Raw genomic sequence first — 21,586 nt, forward strand, 5'->3', positions numbered from 1 at the left:
AGCTCCAGAAATTGCGACTGTCTCTTATTAGCTGGTTTGCCAGTGTTCCCACCCCCTCTTAATTCTCTGTCCCTCTAACCATGAGTTTCAATATCCAGCGTGCTTTTCTTGCATGCTGCCCTCTTGGAGGGAAAATACTGTCCCAAGACACTGGGCCACTTCTGTGACCATTTAAGATCACAGAAGCTGCAGCTGCAGAAGAGCTCCCTGTCCTCTCAAGGTGAGTGTAGTAAGAGGTCAGGTGTTGCCCTCAATTATACCAGCAGAGATCTGGAGAAATTATGTTTTCCTCAATGATGTTAATCTTGCTAACTGAAAGTCAAGAGTACTGCCTGAACACTTCTCTTTGCACCCCTTCTCCACTTCATTTTTAAAATGTTTTCTGTCATAAATAATTTGGATATATTCTATATAACAGAAGGTTTAAAATACTGACGCTATCAGACAATGCATGATGTAAGGTACAAACCAGTGAGTCTCGTTTGTTCTCTGGGGGTAACACCAGCAAAGCCAGTCTAGATGAGCTTGGACTTAGGAGGTGCAGGGATCTGAGGACAAGGGAGCACCTTGAACCATGAACTTCCTACTATAAATCTAAACAAATCTGTGGCTGCATAGAATTTCTCTTCCAAGTTATGTTCCTCAAAGAACTTTTACTTGCAGAAGAAGATGGGGAGAGATGTCGTCCTCCTCCCTCTTCTCCCCTCTCCTGTTCTGGTCCTCCCCTCTCTTTTATGTTTTCCCCCTCTGGTCTTTGCTTCTTCTCCCTTCCTGTATCACTCTTCTTTGTTTTCTCATAAGTTATCCTAGCGTTTTCTTCATTTCATACTCCTTCTTTCCTTGCCTGCTAGAGAAGGTCAGTGTCCTATACATGTTTTCAGGTTGGCACTTCTAAAGAGTAGAAATTTAGTTTAGATGTGTGTTTAATTACTTCACCTTTGTAGGAAGCACAGTTTAAAAATAATCCTCTCATTTGAGTCATTTTTATGAAAATGTGCTAGCACAAAATTTAAGTAATTGGAATACATTTTAAAATAAAAAACTACCACAACTAGATGTTTCTTCAACATTTTCTGTTTGCAGCTGGACTGTTATCATTATCTTTAAACTCTGCTCAGCTTCCTTGCAGCGTGGTTTCTAGATACTGCTTCTGCTGAAACTCCCGTTGAAGGTGGAGGCAGATGAGAGGCCCTGGCGCTGGGGGCCACGGGGGACCCCGCTCGCTCCCGGCACGGGCTCCTCTCTCCAAGGGAGCCGCGCTTGGGCAGACGGAAGCCACCTCCTGTGCAGCCCTTCCTCAGCCCTCCTGCCACTGCAGAAACGACTGCCCATCGCTCAGGCTGGCTTTTTATTACCAAATCATTGATGACTGCCTCAGACAATTAAGGAATGCCACCTGCTGCCACAAGGAAAGGGAGAGGAAACTACAGTTTGTTCTGCAATCCCTGCATGGGTTTTATTCAGGTTTGGATGGAGAAGCAGCTCTGGACCAGTAAAACCTGGCTGCTCCCCTGCTTCACAGGAGATGCAGAGCGGCACTCACCTACAGGCATGAGCTGTGCTTTCATTGTAAGGGAAAAAGAAATGTAGAAATTTCCTTCAGTCTTGTGGCAGTCCCATGTTTTCTCCTTGCGGCCAGCGAGCGTGTGGGAGAGAATGAGGGCTCGGAGGCTCGGGACAGCTGCTGGAGCAGGGCATGCCCTGCTCGGCCCGCACGACGGGCAGCGCTGCTCGCAGGACAGGGGAGAGGGACCAGGGACCAGTAACGTGCGGCAAGAGCTCAGCTGCGTGTCACCACCATAAAGAAAATGGAAAATATATCTATAATTAGTCTCTCTAGTCTCCCACAATTTCATAAGCTAGTTCTGAATAAGCAGAACAGGAAATTATGGCCTGCCTTATATAAAATGGCCTTAAATAAAAATATGATGGAGTCTAGTCCTAAAGCTGCCGAGGGATAGCTGCTCATCAGGTGCTAATTGTGCAGGAATGAAGATTGCTCTCTCACAGCAGCACAGCGTAATTCACTGCAACTTTGGGAGACTAAAGAAATGTTTGCATTTTATTATTCATATAAATTGTGGTGCGAGAAGAGCTGAAGGGCTATGGGACAAGAGGGAAGTAGTCGCCTTCCTCAAGCCCTGGGGAGATATTTCTCTCTGCACCATGTGCTTTTCTTCTGCAGACGTTTGGGCTGCAGGTTTGTGCCTCAGTCCATGGCCAGGCCGCAGGGACCAGAGAAGGGAGCAGAGCTCCTGTAGCCTGCAGCTGAGCTGGCCAAATGAAGTTCCTTAGGTGTTAAATCACCTTCACCCCCGTCACCACCAAAATGCCACAGCGCTTTGCCCTGTGAGTTAGCCAAAGGACTGCTCACATTCCAATCAAACCACATGGGGAATGGTGCAATGGGCAGCTCAACAGCCCCACAGTGCGTGTCCCGGGAGGGTCCGAGGTGTTCCCCAAGGAGCCTGGTTGGAACACGCTGTTTTCACCTTTATTGTGATAATAACCCGTGCCCGTGAACCTGGGACAATAAAGAGGCATTTTGTTTGGAAGAGAAGCCTCCCCCACGATCTGTATGCTTTTCTATGCATACTTTCTGTCTGAGCGAGCATCATAAACACACTGTGGTGAGGCGGGAGATGGAGCCCTGGGTTCCTCACAGGCCCAGTGTCCCCTCGCACCAGCTCGCCTCCCCTCCGGCTCTGAAATCACCAGATGAAGAGCAGGACTTTTCTTTCTGGGGATTTCACAGCGATTGAGTTGTGGTTTTTTGAGTTGTGTTTAGCACAGACATGCATTAACAGCCTTATTTGAGTCTAGTTTTGCACATACAAAGCAGGGAACTCCACAGCAGGAGACTCATGGCCCTGGTGGGTTTCCCCCACATGGTGTGATGAGGCTCCATGGGACACAGAGTGTGTACTGTTTGAATGTTCAGCCTGAATTTGTAAATAATTGGTGCAGACAAGAGAAATTAGGCATCTTAAACCTGCCTTTCATTTCCTGAGCTTTAGCTCCATGCCAGGAGAGCCCAAGCACTGTGGGCTGGGGAGATGCCCATCCTGGAGGGTCCCACCACGAGGAGGTGAACATTGGGTGGTCTCCGGATCCTCCATCCTTTGACCTTTCTGAATTGTTCAAAGGAGATTCAGGTCCACAGGGTTTCCTGGGCAAGGTCACGGGCGGCTGTGTGCCAGGAACAAGACAGAGGTAGGACATTTCATTCTACAGCCATCAAATGGCAGCGATTACTGGAAAGAGCTTTGTTTCTCCTTGTAGGATATGAAGGGAGATGTATGCAGGGTCACTGCTGCTCCGTTAGCATACAAGGATGAACTGATGTCCGGTAGCAGCATGTCCGGTATAAAAGACATGGGATTGTGCTTGGGAAAATTAAGCCAACTAGAATTTAAGGAGCACTGTCATGTATTTTACTCCAAATAATTAGATTTGTGTTCAAGCAAGGCTTTTGCAGAGGCAAACACAGCCACCGCTTTTGCAGTGTTTTACCAGTGTATCAGAATTCTAGGCACAGGCCTGAGCCTGACAGGGCTATTTTCGTTATCCAGGCTGTATGATGTACAGCAAAAACGTACATAACACAGCAGCAGTGAAAATAAACATGATTTTTTTTAAAAAAGAATCCTGTTGGTTTTAAGGAGAAAAGATATACTGCAAGTGTTTTATGACTATGGTTTTAAATTTGGCAGTCTCATTAAATTATGCAAGATGGATTTGATTGTTGGAAACGATGAGCGCTAAATAAATTCATGTAGTATTTCAGTAATTAAAGAAAATATCTCTATCCATTTGGAATATGCTCTGAAAATATAAGGAAATTTAGCACATCAGAATAGTAGCTCTGTAACAACTTCCTTTTCTGTTGCACAAAATGCAGCTGCTTTGTAAATTCCTTATAAATTTATGTATAACATGTTACATTTTAAATATAAACTGATGTGATAAGGGTTTCTTTTCTTCTCGTTTGCTTTGAACTAATAGAACATATGCTTGCTTGTTATTAGAAATCAGAGGGTTTTCAGAGAAACTTGTTCTATGAATAAGCTGAATGACTTTGAAAAGAGTGAAGGACAATGTCATCTACAGCTTTGGTCTCATTCACGCTACGGGTTAGTTGTACAATAATTCTGTGGTCATTGAATCAGTTCATGTCTCAGATTATTTTTCAGTATATTTAGAGTATTTTAGGCTTACCAGTCTTGGGGGAAGTGTAAAGATAGTGTTTAAGTAATGCCAATTTGCAGTAATTCCCAACAGTTTTGATACAAGAACAGAATGTTTTAAAACGAACATTACAACACAGCACCACTGTGATTTACTTCTGCTTAGTATCCAGTCAAAGACCAGCAAAAACTGGAAGTGAACTGCTGTAAAGTGGTGGGATGATTCCATCTGTATGTGTGCAGAAAGAGTTGTCTGTATCAAAGCACAGTCAAATGAGAAGGAAACACAGTGCGTGCCAAATTAATAACCAATAGTCAGGTGATTTGCCAGGTGTTCTGCCTTCGTATTTCTGAAAGGCTTTTGAATCCTTTCTCAAATATTTTCCTCTCACATTATTTGAAGTTCATGGTTCCTTTACAAAATCTGTGGGATATGCTATTACTGCCTCCACAATTCCCTTGGAGATATCTGGGAGAGAGTACACAGCATTCGGATCTCAAAGGCTGTGGTTAAATCCCAGGGTTGCTTGTCAGGTCAAGAATTGTTGCAGTGTCTGAGTAAAAACTTCAAGGGCTCAGCATCTTTGTGCTGATTGTCCGTAGCACTGCTAAAACCCCAAGGAAGATTTCAGATTTCTGTGGACAGCTGAGATAGCTTAGTCTCCGTAACAATGATCAACATTGGCAGGGCTCCACTTTAGGGAAGCCAGCAGCGATGTTGCTTTTCATCACCACCAGCAGACATATCACTCTTCATACCAGCTCAGGAGACTTAAAAAGAAGAGAAAACAGGATTGCAGGAGGACCTGTGAGAGCGTGAGCAAAAGCGATATAATTCTCCACAGATGCTAGGATGAAAGTGAGACTCTTCGTACAGCTTGCATGGGGAATTTGGAACAAGGGAAGCTCTTCTTTCCTTCTCGCTTCTTAGAGCTTTACAAATACTTCGTTTTAGCAAACAGGGTAGCCACAGCCACATCATTTTTTTATTCCTCTGCTTCAAGCTATGAGGTTAGCAGGAGAAGTAAGGCAGCAGCTAGATGCCAGGTGTCCAGAGCACACCGAGACTGAGCAGTAGACTCAAGTTTGTCCTCCACATTGTTTCATAATGAGCAATAACTGCACTACAATTGTCTTGGCTCGGTATTTGTTATAAAGACATAGATTCTGTGCCTATTTCAGTAGTAAGTTTGCAATTATATCCGTACAATTACAGACTCAGCTGGTTTGACAAAATTTGTCCTGGTCCCATAGAAAACAGAATTTGACCTGGATAAACCAGTGAAAAAGCCATAACCTTGGAGAAGGATTGTAATACTCCATCATTTCACATGGGATATGACCTTCTTAATAATTACAAAATACTCTGGCTGATTAACTCTAATTTGATGCCATAGTTTAAATATCTTCTGTATGAAATAGAATTTTGGTGGGAAAAATGAGTGTAAAGAAGATTTTGTTCTGTGTAGCAGTCCCATCTGTTCTGGATGTTCTGTGCTTTATTTCTAATTGCATAAGGGCAAGCCCACATGGGAAGTGACATTTGTACACTAAACCCATCCCGAGATGTCAATTTTTTAAAAATGCAGAACAAAAAATATAAAATATTAACAAGGAAGATGTAATAGACAGAGATTTTCTATTCTAATCTATGTGAAATAGTTCATCTTTTCCCTAGACAATCTACATTTTTGCAGTTCTTAGGCAAGCAAGAAGTTATATGTGCAGTTTTGCCATCTTATTATCATCAGGCTGAAACAGTCTGCACAATCCTCTACAATATGCCAGTGAAAAAAGATAATATTGCACCACATTGGTTTTATGCCAGGTAAGTCTGCTAATGTCAAAATTGAGACATATTGCTCTATGACTGACATAACTCAGACTTTGTATAATTATTGCAAACACAGCTTAATAAGTGCCATATGGTACGGGATGTGGGAGCACAGTGAATATTACAGGACAGTATAAAAAAGTCATCTCTGCACTGGTTCCTGTCTAAGAAGTGGGTACTAGAGAAAAGATTAAATGGTTTAAGATGGCACTGGATTCTGGAGGGCCATGATAAACCAGGCCCGTTGTTCCTAAGCCAATTTTTTTCCCTTCCTAGGATTTGCTCAGAGCCACCTGAGCCCGTCAAGATAACAGAGAGGACCCCAAATGCTTCAGATTATGGAAAATTCCCACTCAATTTTGCCATGTGTCCTCTCCTGCAGCTGCAGGCCCTTTTGTCTTGCAAGCTATGAGCAGGGGGAATCAGAACAAAACAGAGCCTGTTTGCTTGTGTTGCATTTACACATATCCTTACAAAAAGATCCTTCCATCTTTATGGAAATGAGTAGCCTCAATGACAAGAACAGCATGATGCATGTAAGGACTGGGAGATACATTAGTGTATAGGACTGCAGAAAGAGAGAGAAAGAGTGGACTTTTTTTCAGCCAAGAATCTTCCACAGTTAAAAAAACTCCAGTTTAATCCACTGGGATCTATGTGAGCATATATATGGACTTGCAGACAGCTGATGTCATTTCAGTAATTACGTTGCAGCCCTAAAAACTTGTTACTCTATGTTATTAATTGTGAACTTTCTAGCAGGCCTTTTCCTTTCCATGCAAATTTTGAACTTCAATCCCCATTGCCATTTAGGCAAGGTGCATTGGTAATTTAATGAAAAACTTTGAGCCATATTGTTAACAGAGTGGCATTAGTTCTTCTGGGTAAAGACTGTTGAAGTGTAACTGTATGCCTCAGTTTAAAACTGTTGGTAAAACATACACGGACTGGCGTTTATTTTATAAAAGTTCCCTTCCACTGATGACACAGACTTGCAAATATTGGAAAAGATTTGGGCCTGATATAGACATGATATTATAATTATATAATAAAATATAATGTAAATATATACTTGTAGCTATGTATAGATACACTTCTCAGGAAAAGGAGGGAGAAGGTCTCATCCAATTATAAATTTTATCTTAACCTGAATTTTTTTCAGAGTCTTTCTAGAGTCTTCAAGAATGATGCATTGCTACTTTCAGTAAATAAATTTTACCTTTGCCTATGTATACAAAACAGACATTTTATTAAAGACCAAATTCTATTCTTAGGCAGCAAGATCCATCCATAATAACTTATCTGTGTGATGTAACTAGACACTGAAGACTGGCTTTACTTGAGGTGTTCCAGTTTCATAATGGTAGGAGAGAAGAGAATTTGAACTGTGAGATATGGTTTGTTTGTTCGTATACGTGCACATATATCTTTTTTTTTTCTGAAGAGTAAGAGATATACTACATAATCTAGCTCGACTATCCCACTGGCTTTAAAGTGATGGAAATGGGCTCAGACTGATGCCTTGTCACACATCAGCTTAACCCAGGGAAAGTCACTGTTCTGCATCCTTACCCAGGATACTCATTATTGTCAGGAGACCCTTTTGTTACAGTAGCTACAGACTGAGTTGTAAGCATAAAAAATATGGGTGATGGAAAGGGATGGAAGACACTTTGGCTGGATCCCCTTGGACAGTATGTTGAGATATATAGCTGTTTGTGCAAGCATATTCTCAGAAGGGCTCTGCAAACTAGCAGAGAAGAAGGCTCCCCACTCTGCCCGTGGCTTTGGCTGTGGGCTCGACATGTGCAGAGCTCTGCAGCTGCGTCTGAGGACACTGTCTATGGAGACAAGCTGTGAGATGCTTAAAGAGCTCTGCCAATTAGCTGCCAATTAGCTAGAATGTGTGTCAAAGCAGTAGAGTACAGGACTTAGGTTACAGTGGATCAAATAGTTTGGGAGACTGGTTCCAGTGTGGGACATCTGGTGTTAGAAAGACTTTCCTTACAGGCTCTCTTTATTTTGCCTTGACTTGCCTCAGATGCATGAGTGTTTCACGGGAACGTACAGTGAGGAAGCTCCTTTGTCCATTTCTGCTCGGTTTCTTTGAGAAAATGATGCTCCCTCCTCCCTCAGGTAAGTGCTGTGTCTCTGAGGCAATTTCAGGAAAAGACAAGAGGCATTTGTTTATACCACTGCTACGAACAAGTCAAACAACTTGCTTCTCATTTAACTTGTGCCAAAGTCTGAGCTATAAGTTACAAGAATGTGGCCCTTAGCATCTACAGAAACAAACTGGATTAAACTTGCTTTATCTTTTGCAGGTGTTTTTGTCAGGTGGTAGTTAAATCGAAAGGAGTTATCTTTTGGGGAATGGCAAAAATGAAGCAATAATATTCACCAGTGTCTCCTCATCAAGTTAAGCCACTATACAGCTGATATGCTGGGATGAAATGATGCCAATGATATTGACACTGTCTGCAGTAGTGGATAAAGAGCATTCAGAAATAGGTCCCTATGGAGGAAGGGAATGGACATAGAAAGGAAAAAGAAAGCAAATGCATAGAGAGATAACACCATAAATTGATATGTTGCCTATTTTCAAATGCTTTAGACAAAGAAAATCTCTCACTAATAATTCCTGGTGTGTTATATATAAAACTAGTTTGGACAAATCTTTAGACAATCAAGATTTCAAAGTCTGTATGGAAGTGAGCAATAGCATGTGCAGTCACCTAATTTCAGTATGGATCTATCAGAAAATCATATAATCTCTACAGAAAATCTAGCAGAGGTCCTGTCAGAGCCGGGGATGAGCAAAGAGGGGAATTACATTAATCTTTGTTTAGAAATATCCAGAAGGAATGCAGCTCACATCTTGGTCCATCTGTCTTTATCTCTGGTGAACTCCCTCTTCAGTGCCCAAAAGATGCAGACAGTTAAGTAAGGTTAAGTCAGCTCAATATTAATGCAGGGAAGATGCAAACAGTGATGTTAAAAGCTGAAGCTCTTTGTGGAAGTCCAACAGAATACTAATACTGGTGTGAACTACAGGCAGCAGACTGCCAGCTCTCAGCACTGTCATGGACAGTGATCCTCCTAGAGTTTAACTCTTCTTGGATATACAACTTACTATAACTTCAGCAAATTCCCTTCTCAGTTGTCAGTCATTGGGGTGACTGTGACCTTTTCTTTCATATGATGACCTAAGACCCTCTTTGGATTCCTTTTGTGTTGTTGCTTTAATCACCTTACCGAAGGAGTAGCAGATTTAGCCCATACTGGCCCATATCTGATGAGGTTGGTCATTTCAGGATCCTAAGAATTCTTTAGGCATGTATGTGATCAACTACCTAGATTTCATTCTCATTGCTAGACCATACACTCAATGCACTTATCCAACAGACAGATTAGAAATAAATAGAAATATCTCTTCTAGCTGTGGGATGGTTCCTGCAAGCTACAAGGGAAGCGGTGTGGCAAAGTGGCTTGTCATTGTAGCTGTGTCTCTCACTGCTTCTCTCGAGGATGGAAGAATCTCACCTCCAATGCCGTCAATAAGGAGCTTTTAATTCTATAAAGTGCTTTTGCAAAAAAAAAAAAAAAAAAGTAAGAAAATAGGAAAATATAATCCCTCCCAAAACCAATTTCCCTGCTGTGAATTGAATCATTCCTCTTTAATATACTAAGCCATTAAAAAATTAAGCTTCTTTCTTTAACACCAAAGTAAGGCAACTGCACTTTATTTGGAGAATGCAAATGCCTCAAGCTGCAGTATTTCTCTTTCACCAGCTCTCAGCAAGCGGCCATTTAGTCTTAATTGCTCCTCACAGTGTAGTCCAATTAAGAATGGCATTAGCAGGGCAAGAACTATTTGTTAATCCGTAAAAGGTATGAGAGACAGTTCTTGTTTTGCCCGAGGTTTCGATTCACATGTTTGGGTGAAAATCTAACCAGCTGGAACCCTCTCCAAGCAATACACGAGTATTAGCAAGCTATCAGTTATAAGCAAGATAAATGTATGTACGTATGTAATTGAGTAGAGCAAAACTTTATAAAACATTTTTTTATATTTGGGAAGACATAAATGTTGATGAACTGACAGAGTCAAATTATGAAGTGACAGTGTTGACATTTGAATTGAGAGATGTTTCCGAGCTCACTGGGATGGTTAGGAGGAGGGTGACAGCTCACAGACTGGCCACCTCAAGGTGCCTGTGCAGACAAAATGGACAAGTGCCTTGCTGCTGGAAGATGCTTTATCCAATACAGCAATGCGAGGTAAGGTTTAGGGTCCCAGTGATCCTTTCTTCTGTAACTGGAGTGAGCAGTTCATATGTCACAAGTTTGAATCTGGCTCTTCCCCATCATTACTGATAGGTTGGGATTAGATTCCTTGCTGATACAAAGCTGTGCTATTCCACTAGAGTACATTTATGTAGTGGTTTTGCTTTGTTTTGTTTTGCTTTGTTTTGTTTTATTTGTAAAAAGAGTCCCACATCCTGCACGGTCTTTTTGTGCTCAGAATTTATTGCTTTAAATAGACAAATACATTGATTCTCATTTACACAAGCAGGATACATGGCCTTTTGTCTAAGAAATGCTAAGATCCATTAAGATCTGTCTGCTGTAAGGTCACCATTTTTTAAGAATAGAAAAAAGAATAGAATAATAGAAAAAAAAACACCTTACAAAATTCCATTTTGATGGGCCTGCACAAGTGTTAACAACACCAGTTGTATGGTAAACTCCATCCCCACCTTGACTCGTGGCAAGTGGTACATGCCCCAGGCAAAGAGAGGCTAGCATGTAAAGCAGAAATCCTTATATAAAGACCTTATTTGAGGAAATCCACTTGAATAAAGTCCTTGTGTAGAAAATCCACAAGTGTCTAGCATGAGTTGGATGTAAGGCAATCTAATCCCCCGACTTTTGAGAAATTTGCCATATTTCAGTCACTCAGAGGCTCAGACAAGACAAGGGTAACGAAGAAAGACTCTTTTTTCCTATAGGAAAAGTAGTTTATTTTATTCACTCGTTTTTCTTAAGAAATGAGGATGAGATGGAAGTTTTCATCAATAGCGACATAGGGCTGATGTAATATTCTTCCTTTTCTTTTGTTGCTCTTCTCTCCTTCTCTCTTTCCCTGGCTATTTGCAATCTGTGTGTAAGGCTTAAAAAGGCGAATAGTTATAGTATTAGTTGACAGCTTCATGAAACATAATTATTAGCTTTCTGAAGCCAAAGTTAATGCATTTTTCACATGGTAATCAGCAATGGTTTGGGAACTGACGAAATAATCCACACACATTGCATTTTCCAGTCCCTTAAGACCTTGAGCAGCCTTTCTTTGTAATCTGCTTTGTGAGATTAATAAACACATTGATCCAGAACCCTTTCCAGGACTGGTGCAAATTGCCGAAGACCAAGTGAAACAGCGGCACAGCTCACGTTAACAGAGGGCTTGGTATTGATTTCACTGCGGCCAGAATTTCATAATACATCTTCAGATTACTGATTTACATGAAGTGGGCCATGGCACAGGGCTGGGCGGTGACAGTGACATTCTCCAGCCACCACCATGGGTGGCTGCAGGATTCCTCACCCAGGCTGGGAGGAGCATCCTGCTCCTTTCTGCTTATAAACCCAAACTATGGCCTGTTGTTACCTCCCTTTGGCCAGCGCTGGGCCCTCCTGCAGTTAACCAGGCGTGCTGTGCAGCGGGCCAAAGTGTGGGCACATCCATGCCTGTTCCAAATGAAGTGAAGGATTGGTAGTAACAGTTAAGCGTCAATTTTATGCCTTTTATAATTGAAAAGTTTATTGTACTGCATATAAAAATTAATGTATAACAATTTTCAAGTGGAACATTTTTCAATTAAAATGCCTGCAATGTGATGGCATTAGTTTCCTCTTGAGTTATGATCTCTCAGTGCCTTTACTTGGCTAAATAACATCTTGCCACATCCGGAGGCCCTTTCATCCACAGACATTTTCCTTTGTGTACTTTCTAATTGATATTCCATTTCATTTTATTGCAAAGGCCTGAAAGGATCATGGCTTTCACCCCTCAGTTCAAAAGACTCCATCCCAATGAGCATATTCTAGGGTTACCAGGCAGAAAATATGGGATTTCTCTTGTTACACTGTCAACTTCTGTAGTCCGTCTGAAAAACACATGCAATTTTTCCTGTGCTTTCATGCCCTGGAAAGCCTCCTCATGTTACCTCCCCACCTGAACTGCTGGGCATCTGGGACTGGGACTCCAGCAGAGGTCAGTCAGAGATGTGCACTGCAGCTGACTTGGAAGACTCCGGATTTATTGTACATTTATTGCTGTATTAATTTTTATATTCTTATCTCTCTCTGACTGTGCTGCTTTTCACCTCTTGCTATCTGGCTTGTTTACCTCTGTGGAAGCCCTCAGTCAGCATTGCACCTAAAGTCCTCAAAACCATTACAGTGTTTTTGGAAATTCCTCCTCCCTTCTGTGTGATTTTTAGCCACACAGCTTGAAGCAGCCTACTGGATGTAAACACAATGTTCAAAAAAATCTGAAATATTCAAGCACCTGAAATAACAGGAACTTCTTCCCTGTACATTAGTATAATTTCCATTAAAAATTAACATATAGAAATCCCATCCCTTTGCCACTAGGTGGTACCCACATAAAACACTGTGTTTCTCTGTTAATTGCATATGTGCTCTCATTTGCAGTGTGTGCAGAAAAGGGTTGGTCTGAAAGTACTCTCATTACTTTGTTAATGCTAAAGTCTATAAGTTTTCCCTTGTAAAGAATCCTAATCTGCTTTGGATAATTAGTTATCAGGTAATCACTGCAGTGGTTTAACAAGGAAATTTGTCACTGATGTGGCTGTGCTACTGTAGTATGGTCTTTTTCTTCTGGCACAAGTCTGTGCTGCTACTGGAAGAGATGGTACCACATTATCTTGGCACCTTCCAAGGTGCTGATCAGCCAATGCCGTCTCCTTAGTGCCACGAAGGGAACTGGTCTAACCTGACAATTCAGGACAGGGGTGAGGGGAGACTGGCACACTAAACAACCATAGGATCATTTGTCCCAACAAAAGGGATGTGGTGAGAATCAGCTTCTGAGAAAGGAGGATGAGGCCAACTCTTCTGCTGCACTCAAAGACTTCTCCTGAATTAAAGTGACTGTGCAAGGAAGTGTGAGATTTGAAGATGTTCCAAATCTCAAAGGATCACACTTTCATTAACAGTGTTCATTAGGGCCTCAATTCATCAAGGTACTTAAGAACATAACTCATTTTAAGTATCTGAACTGTACCACTGACTTCAATCAAGCTGCTAATGTGCTTAAAATGAGGTGAGTACTAAAGCAATTGATGGATGGAGCCATACAGCCTATTCCAGCTGCCCTGGAAATCAATTGCAAAATGCTCATTGATTTAACCGGGCAGCCTGTGCTGTCAGGTTGCATCAGACCTGCGGCACCTGGGAGGGCCAAGGCCCTGTGATCCTGACACATGTCAGGACAGGTCTGAGACCACATGGTCTTCTTCTCAACTCCTTAATTTCCACTGAGTGTCGGGGCAGGCACGCTGGATCCTCCCTCTGGTATTCAGGGACTAGGCCAGTGTGGAGTGTATTTACTCTGAAGTTCAGGCAGTATCTGGTCCTGAAGACCCTATACAAGCAAAACCTTTGAATTCATTGTGAGTTTTTGGCCGTGGAAAATCCTCAGGACTCAACCCAGAACACTGCTCAGGTTTTGGAGTTTTTCAGTCTCCAGCAGTATTTCTAATGGAGACTGACTATTTAATCTATTATCTGAGAAAGCATGAAATCTGACAAGCAACATGTCAGAAATAATTATTAAAAAAAAAAGGCGGGGGGGGACATCCCAGCAGAATACATACAGCTATTGAAAATTGTAGCAATCTTGAATTTCTAACAGGAGAGCAAGACAGTGTGTGGTTTTTCCAGTAGGTATAGTGTTAGATTGGGTCACCCACGTGCACCCTAAGTTCAGTGCAGGAACTGTCATTCTCCTCCCTGAGTGGGAAAAGTTACTGCAAAATATATGTTAAACTGAAATATATATTATACTATAGTCTTCAGAATTTACTTCTTGATGATATCCCTGCCATTGGCTTCAATTGGCTTGATGAAGAGCAGGGCTCAGGTCACGGTTAAGGTAAATAGGAATATTTACCGATACGAATCAAATATGAAATACTAGAGATTTTCATATTCAGGCTTCTCAGAAGAAAAAATATTTGACCTTAGAATACAGAAGTTAGCCAGGTAGTTCTCCTCCCTGGCTTACTCCCAGTAAATACAAAATTTCTTTCACCTGCACCACTCTGGGTATGAGGGAAAAGGACCACTTGTCAGAGAAAGGTCTACTCGCCTTTGGGAAATAATAATTAATAATTGGTGAAGAAGAGATTCAAGGGCACTGTTCATGTGCTCCAAGTTTTGGTCAATATTTTTTCACCCAGTTCTAATGGGCAAATATCACCTTTAGTTTGGGTTTTCTGGAAACACATCATTAAAATTCTGCTCCCACTGCCACCAGAACTTTATTCTCCTTGATTTGACTTTATCCATATTAGACAACGTGTAAATGTTTGTGTTGGCTGTCTAACCTAATTCTTTGGACGTAAAGAGCTGTGCTGACCTACTAGACGATCCTGTGATCAAAATACTGAGATTCTTAGGAGTTAAAGCATTGAGCCAGGCTGTGGGACACCTCAGCTCAGCTCTTCTCTGTGCGTGTGGGCCTTTCTCTCCTGCTCCCAAGGAGGAGAAAGAACCAGCACACAGGGGAGCAGTCTGAAGTGAGGGAGGAGGCCTTGCCTGACAACTCCTGCTGCAGCTGTTACATTTTTGCAGGTTCAACATAAATATATAATAGGAAAAGGAGAGATGGCTGTAAAATCTAGTGTTTGGCACACAGATCTGTGAGATGGACAGGAGAACAAATGTCCTATTGGATGGATGTAGCAATTGAACTTCAGTTCTGTCCACTCCAGTGGAGAGAACTGGGCGTCAGGATTCATGCCTCCTCCTCTTTTCTTAAGGCTTCGTATCAGAGAAAAAGATTGCCACTTCCTTGGACTTTGAAAGAAAGGTTTAATGTACTTAACTTCCCAGAGAAGCTGTAAATCTCAAGCAGAAGGAATCATCTCCATGCCACACAGAAGAAAGTGGCAGGCCCAGAGGATGACATGTTTCCACACACATATCTCTCTCCAGCATTTCTTACCATCTATTTAAAGAGGGATTTGATCTGTACAGTGATTCCCAAGACTCCAGTCATTCTATCCATGCCCTGAAGTGGGAGCCCACATACGACCAAGGTGTTACGAACTACAAAGCAGCAAGGCCAAGAATGGGATGTCTGTGCTGCCATTTGGGCTGTGAGTTGCTTATTCTGTAGGAGGAAATCTCAGATGGGGCTTCAAATATGTTGACCTCTTTCATTCTGTAGCTGTAAAGAGGGTGCTGGGAGCAAAATTTCATTTTTAGCTTGCACTCATCCAGATTTGTTGCAACCAGCTTTGTGCCAAAGGGAACCAGTTAAAGAACCATGTTATTTCTAAATTTGTCACCCTTCTTACATGAAATGGGCTAATAATGAAATACCGAAGTATTTTATATCTGAGTGTTGTATTAGGGCTACCTATTGTGCATTTGCAAAATTCATATATATTATATAAGGTACTGTGCTGTATGATCTTTTCTGTTGCTAATAGTTTCCTAACTGTTATACTCGGAATTTCTCATATATGTGCTAAAATATAATTTATATATAGAACGCAATACGATGCTGTCTAATTCAATGTCATTCAATAATATATTTCATACCAAAGCATCACAATCTATTAAGCCAAAGACATTTACTGGGAATTGACTTCAATCCTTAGGAGGTTGAAAGTAGCTTCAGTGGGATTAATGGCTTAAAGTTAATTGTTTTTGCTAATGTTTTATTTGAAATGTCCTGCTCAGCAAAGGTAATGTGACATTTTGCTCACTAGGGATGTTGAGCCAAATTCACTGCTGACATAGGCAGGTGTAACCCCATTGACTTAATTAGAGCTGCACCTACTTACGTCAGCAATGAATTTGGTATCTTGCCCTTTTGAAGAAAGGGAAAAATGTTAAAGTTGAAGCTCAGAAATGTGGAGGTGGAGCACTGAGGACGAAAGAAAGAGAAAATACCAGAATCTCAAATGAGCTGGCCTGAGTTACTCTAGAAAAGTAGCTAGTAAAAGCAGCCAAGGCTGACTTTGCCCTCCCCGGGAAAGGCTTTACGTTAAATCTTGCTAAATAGATGGTGTGAAAATAAAGTGAGGCTTTAATAACCACTTGAAAGAAACAAACATATAATTGTTCCTGAAACAAAGAATAATCATTCTCCTTTTGTGCGGAAAAAAAAGCTTCCTCTTTAAAAAGAGAATAGAGGCAGTGCAGAGATACTATTGACCCGAAGCTGGGGGAGGTTTTTGCATTTAGAACTGCATATTAGCCCTGAAAGGCTGGAAGAGATAATGGGAAAGTGCAAGACAGCTAATGAGGAGCCTGGCTACTTGTCTTCTCCAGGACAAAGAACTTGATCTCAGGAAGAGCTCGGTGCCGTTGGGAGTGCTCCAGGGGGGCTCCCTGCTGCCCACCTTGGGCAAAATAGACCCATCTCTGCCTTTACTGGAAAATGCCTTTGCACTGGGCTGTGGGAGCAGGACCTCTGCAGATAGACGTGATTTATATGTTTGCACACTCTATTCTACATTTCCTTCAAGGGGCTTTGGACCCTCTCATTACAATGCTATATCTTCACTCAGAACTGAGACTGTGTTGCACGGATCTCTTGTCACTCTTGTTCTGCCTTTATGTATAGGAGAGAGAAAGGGAGAGAGAACCTTCAGAAAGCAACATGGAGCTTAGTTTAAATCAGCAGTGTGGCTCACACTTTCCCAAAGCAAAATCTATGCAGAAGAGAGCTGATCAAGGGTCTAGACTCTCACCACCAATGGAGCCGAGAGATTGCCAGCGAGCCTGCTGCTCTCCAACAGCAGCTCAGCATGGACAGCAATACTGCAATGCACCTCCTGGTCGACGGTGAGGGGAGGCCACAACGTGGCAGGGGAGCTGTGGGTGCCCTGTGCAGCTCGCTTGCTGTGCGGCTTTCCCTTGCGCCCAGCCCTATGGGGACAGGGCACAAGGCTTGATCCACAGGCATCACCTGCAAATATATGGAGCTTGTAACGTATCATGTCTGAAACTTCCCCCTAAAACTCTGTCTTTCAAGAGCTCATCTCATCTCAATGTTCACTTAAAGTCTTTTTTTTTTTTTTTAAAGAATGGGCCAAGTTCTCTCCTTAACATTCAACACCACGCTGAGATGCGAGTAGCCCTAAAAATGCAGTCACTGAAAGACAAAAGAGCCCTACTGCATATTCCTTTTCCAAAGGCTTGTGGATTTTTTTAAGGGTTAGTTGAAGGATGGTTGCCCCAACTCTGAGCCTTGTAAGAGCATTCATTAGGTTGTGAAAATGTTTTTTGTGTCCTGCCTCGTTCTTGTGCTACATTTTCCCCTGTGATTTCCTGTAGCTCTATGGAAAGAGAAGGAGGAGGAGGAGCGGGGAGGCTTGCCCGGCCACGGGGCAGAGCCTGCTCCTGGATAATGCAGTACCCCAAACTTTTCATTCCATTTTTGACTTCCTGCTATATGGGGCACTGCACATAATTCAGGAACTAGATGTTGACTTTGATTCAGGAATGCTAATGCCAACGCAATTGGCTCTGAATATAATTTCAAGAGTCACGAACTGGCTTTGTTTCCAGTCCACAAGCATTCCCTGCTGTTAATTAAGGGGCTGTGCTCAAAAGTTATTTATAAAAACATTTTTTTTCTTGAAAAGATTAGGCAATTCATTAAGATAAAATCCATGTAAGCAGAGAATGCTCTTCTAGGATGTGATAGAGTCTGGCAGAAGAGGAGAAGAAGCATTTTATACAGGATAATTAGATTTTGAAGCATTTTCTGAGTGGGAAGTGGGTTTTTTTATGCAATAAGAAATAATCCTAATGGAATATCTTGCCCTTTAGTCTTGGCCATACTGCCATTCATATATCATCATGATGACCCCTTTAAATGCCTTACTGCATAATACACAACCAAGAGCTATGTATTAAAGTGCACATATAATTTTTATGGAGTGATCCCTGTGTTTACATTTTCAGAATGCTCTGAGCTTTGCTCCAACACAAATGTCCTTCAGTCATGCAGGCAAAGTGATATGATGGCCTGATATAGCTGTTTTCCTCCAAACAGAAATATAATTTCCTGATTTACATGGAACACAGATATTTTATAGATTGGCAGAGTATTGAAGCTTTTATGAACTGAGGAAATCTGTAAATTAATTATTGTCTTCCGAACTACGTTGGATATATACTATTGGTCAGATTCTGATCTGAGATATGATGCATATCTATGCTTAAAAAGGCACAGGAACAGTTTTTTTAGATAGATGTTTCACAATTTAATTTGACCTTTAACTTCATGTCTACCAATATACTCAACATAGAGGAAATTCAAACTGAGCATAAAAAGAGGCAGCTGCTTTAACTGAATAGTGATGTGTGACCACTGGATCTGAAGTCCTGTGAACAACAGATAAAGGGTAAATATTTTCCTAAATCATCAGTGTGCTATATATAAATATATATATGAATCTACTATACTGTGATTATTATGCTTGTGTTCCAGGAAGAGATTCCAGGAATTACTGGAGTGGAAGAAAAGGCAGTAACAATTATCTAATGTTGCACTAATATAATGCTGGGCAAGCTTCTTATCTGTGTAAAAAGTTGAATGATATACTCCTATCAGTTGGCCTAAGGGGCTAATAAAAGGTTGTGTTATTTGCTCAAGAAGTAGGACATTTTCTTTATTTGTAATTTATCATGACTTCTCCAATGCTTCCAAATATATTTTGACGCAACGGCAAGGTAAGCTAAGTCAACCAAAAAGCCAGTTTATAAACTAAACTAAGAGTTGTGTAGGACTGAAAATCAGAGATGGAAGAAGAGCTGCTGAGAGGAAAAGTTGATATTTCTCATGCAGCAGAAAATGCCTTTTGATTGTCTCATAGCTGCATCACAGAAACATATTTTTTAGAATTCACGTTATGGTTTTAAAGGCAAGTTTAAATATGCTATGTATCAAAGAGGTCTCCAAAATATTTTGTCATGCAGAACATGCTGAAATAAGCATCAACATTTACATTTTTAAGCATGACTAAGGTGCTATGCAGGTTGCTACTGGAGAACAATGACTCCTTGTTCTCTTCCCATGTGAAGTCTTTGGTAGGCAAGCTCTGATGTTACCCTGAGGGAAGGTAACATTCCTTCAACATCTCCAAGCAGAACTGGCCACTAGTGCTGCTGCTTTCACACAGTTACCCCCTTTAACTCTGTCTTCTGTCAAAGTAACAAGCCCTGGGGTATCATCATTGCCCACCCCCGCCCAGAGTGTCATTGCTTTTGACACCAACACAAATGTTGAGGTCCAATCGCAATTTATGCATCATCAGTAAGATATCAGCATGGGAGCATTTTCTGCCAGAGGATGGTGGTCATGCTGGACACAGAGACATGCCACTTCATATTTTGATATGCTGATTTTGCCGAAGTTAACCAAAAGTGAAGAAGCACAGCAACGTTTCCTACTATCCAGAAAATAGTTGGATATTTTCAAAACTTTTTCCTGTCTTTGGTCAGTTGAGACATGAAGACAAGTAGCTCTTCCCATTTGCCAGTTCCCTTTCTCCTTCTGCAGTAGTCTTGAAAGGGAAAAGAGAAAGGAGATGAAAACTGGCTAGTATTAGTATTTATCATCCCAACCCAACAGTTTTTGTAGAAATTTCTTTCATACTTGTTCTCAAAGAAGAAAGTGTCTACCCATCTTCCTTCTTTTTAACTTGTTCTACCTTCCCAGTGGGGCAAGTAGACAGAACGGGCTATTTCCTTGTCTCTAGAGAGGCTCTCCACTATTCTCCCTACAGTCTGCAAATTGCACAGACCCCTTGCATCATGTCAGGTCAACTCTGTAAAGTCTCCTTCTCCTGAGCTGCTAGATCTGGGTCAGTCGACTGCTCTATGTCAGCAGCTGTTGACAGCGCTCGGAGCCTGGGGAAGCCTGCCCTCCATGGCAGAGTACTGCAAACAGTGCTTCACTGTTTGGTGTTTCTGAATGCAGCCTCAATACCTATAAAGTATTTCCAAGAGCTTCCTTTGGGAGCACTGGCTAAATGGAAGCTCTCACAACCAGATCCATCACACTATGAGAAAGGCTGTCACAGTGATACTTAGCTGCTGGTTGTCACTTAGAAGGATAGACGTGCCACTTTGTAAAATGGAACTTTCAGGGGTATGTTATTTATTAATTTATTTGAAGTGTATTATTTATTGGAATATGGTTCTGTCCCACTTTGCTCACAATCCTTAATTTAGTCCATGGGTCTTGATTTATTTATTTTAAAACACCAGGAAAATTCTAGATTCTTAAATATGGAAATCAATGTTTTAGAAAATGTGATTCCTGTACAGTGCAGAAAGCCGGGCTACGCAGTCATACCACACTGGAGCGTGAAGCTGGCATATGTAGCCACCAACCAGGAAGAACAGAAACCTGTAGCATCCTGTACTAAGTTAAGGGATAAGGCCATGAGGAATGAAGATAGTAGATCAGATCCTACAAGCAGTTTAGGAAATATTAATATGCTAATTCACTAATTAGCTCTGCCCTGCCATGGTGAAGGTCTTCTGTCAGATGCTGCTCAGGAGGCAGCTCAGTTACTTCTGGCTCCAGGATCATATGTTGGTGATGATTTCTTGTGTGAGATACTCTTTCTGCCCCTTTGCAAAGCATGTCATGGCCTAAAGATCTGAAGTGATTATGAAAAGGTTTTTTATACAATAAGTAAACTTAATTGAATGATTTTACATAATATGGATGCTTGTCCATGTGTGTATGTTTAAGCCAGAGAAAATTTCTCTAAATCCTGAACTTCTTGTCCTTTCAGTCATGGAAATATATTTAAAGGGAATTCATCCTCAAGACTTGCTAAAAAATAAAAGTTTTTTTTGTTTTTGGTTTTGTTTTTGAGAGAGCAAACTGGAATTCTGCATCCCAGGATCCAAGAGCTGCCTTTGCAAACAAGATAGGCAACCCCTCAGTGCAAGGTCACTGTGGTTATTAATAGTAGCTGTTATCCCAAAAGTGATCCTGAAGCCAGTCTGTTTGGGTGATAAAGTTTAGATCCAAGAATTTAGCTGGATAGTAGCTGGATAGAGAGAGAGGGGAAGGATGAAAATTTGGATTCAGATTACATGGCCCCAAATGGTTTATCTCTGGTGTTCCAATCATTTTACTCTTTAGTTCACAGTCAGATTCTTTGGCTTGCAGCAATGCAATTTTTGGTGCTCTCTTGGCATTCCTGCAGTCTTCAAGGTATGTACAGTAAAGAAAAACAATCGTCTGGTTTATTCCTATTAACAAACTACCAGCCAT

Source organism: Nothoprocta perdicaria, unplaced genomic scaffold (assembly GCF_003342845.1).
Source record: "Nothoprocta perdicaria isolate Ctin4 unplaced genomic scaffold, notPer1 scaffold_1, whole genome shotgun sequence".
Classification (NCBI taxonomy): Eukaryota; Metazoa; Chordata; class Aves; order Tinamiformes; family Tinamidae; genus Nothoprocta; species Nothoprocta perdicaria.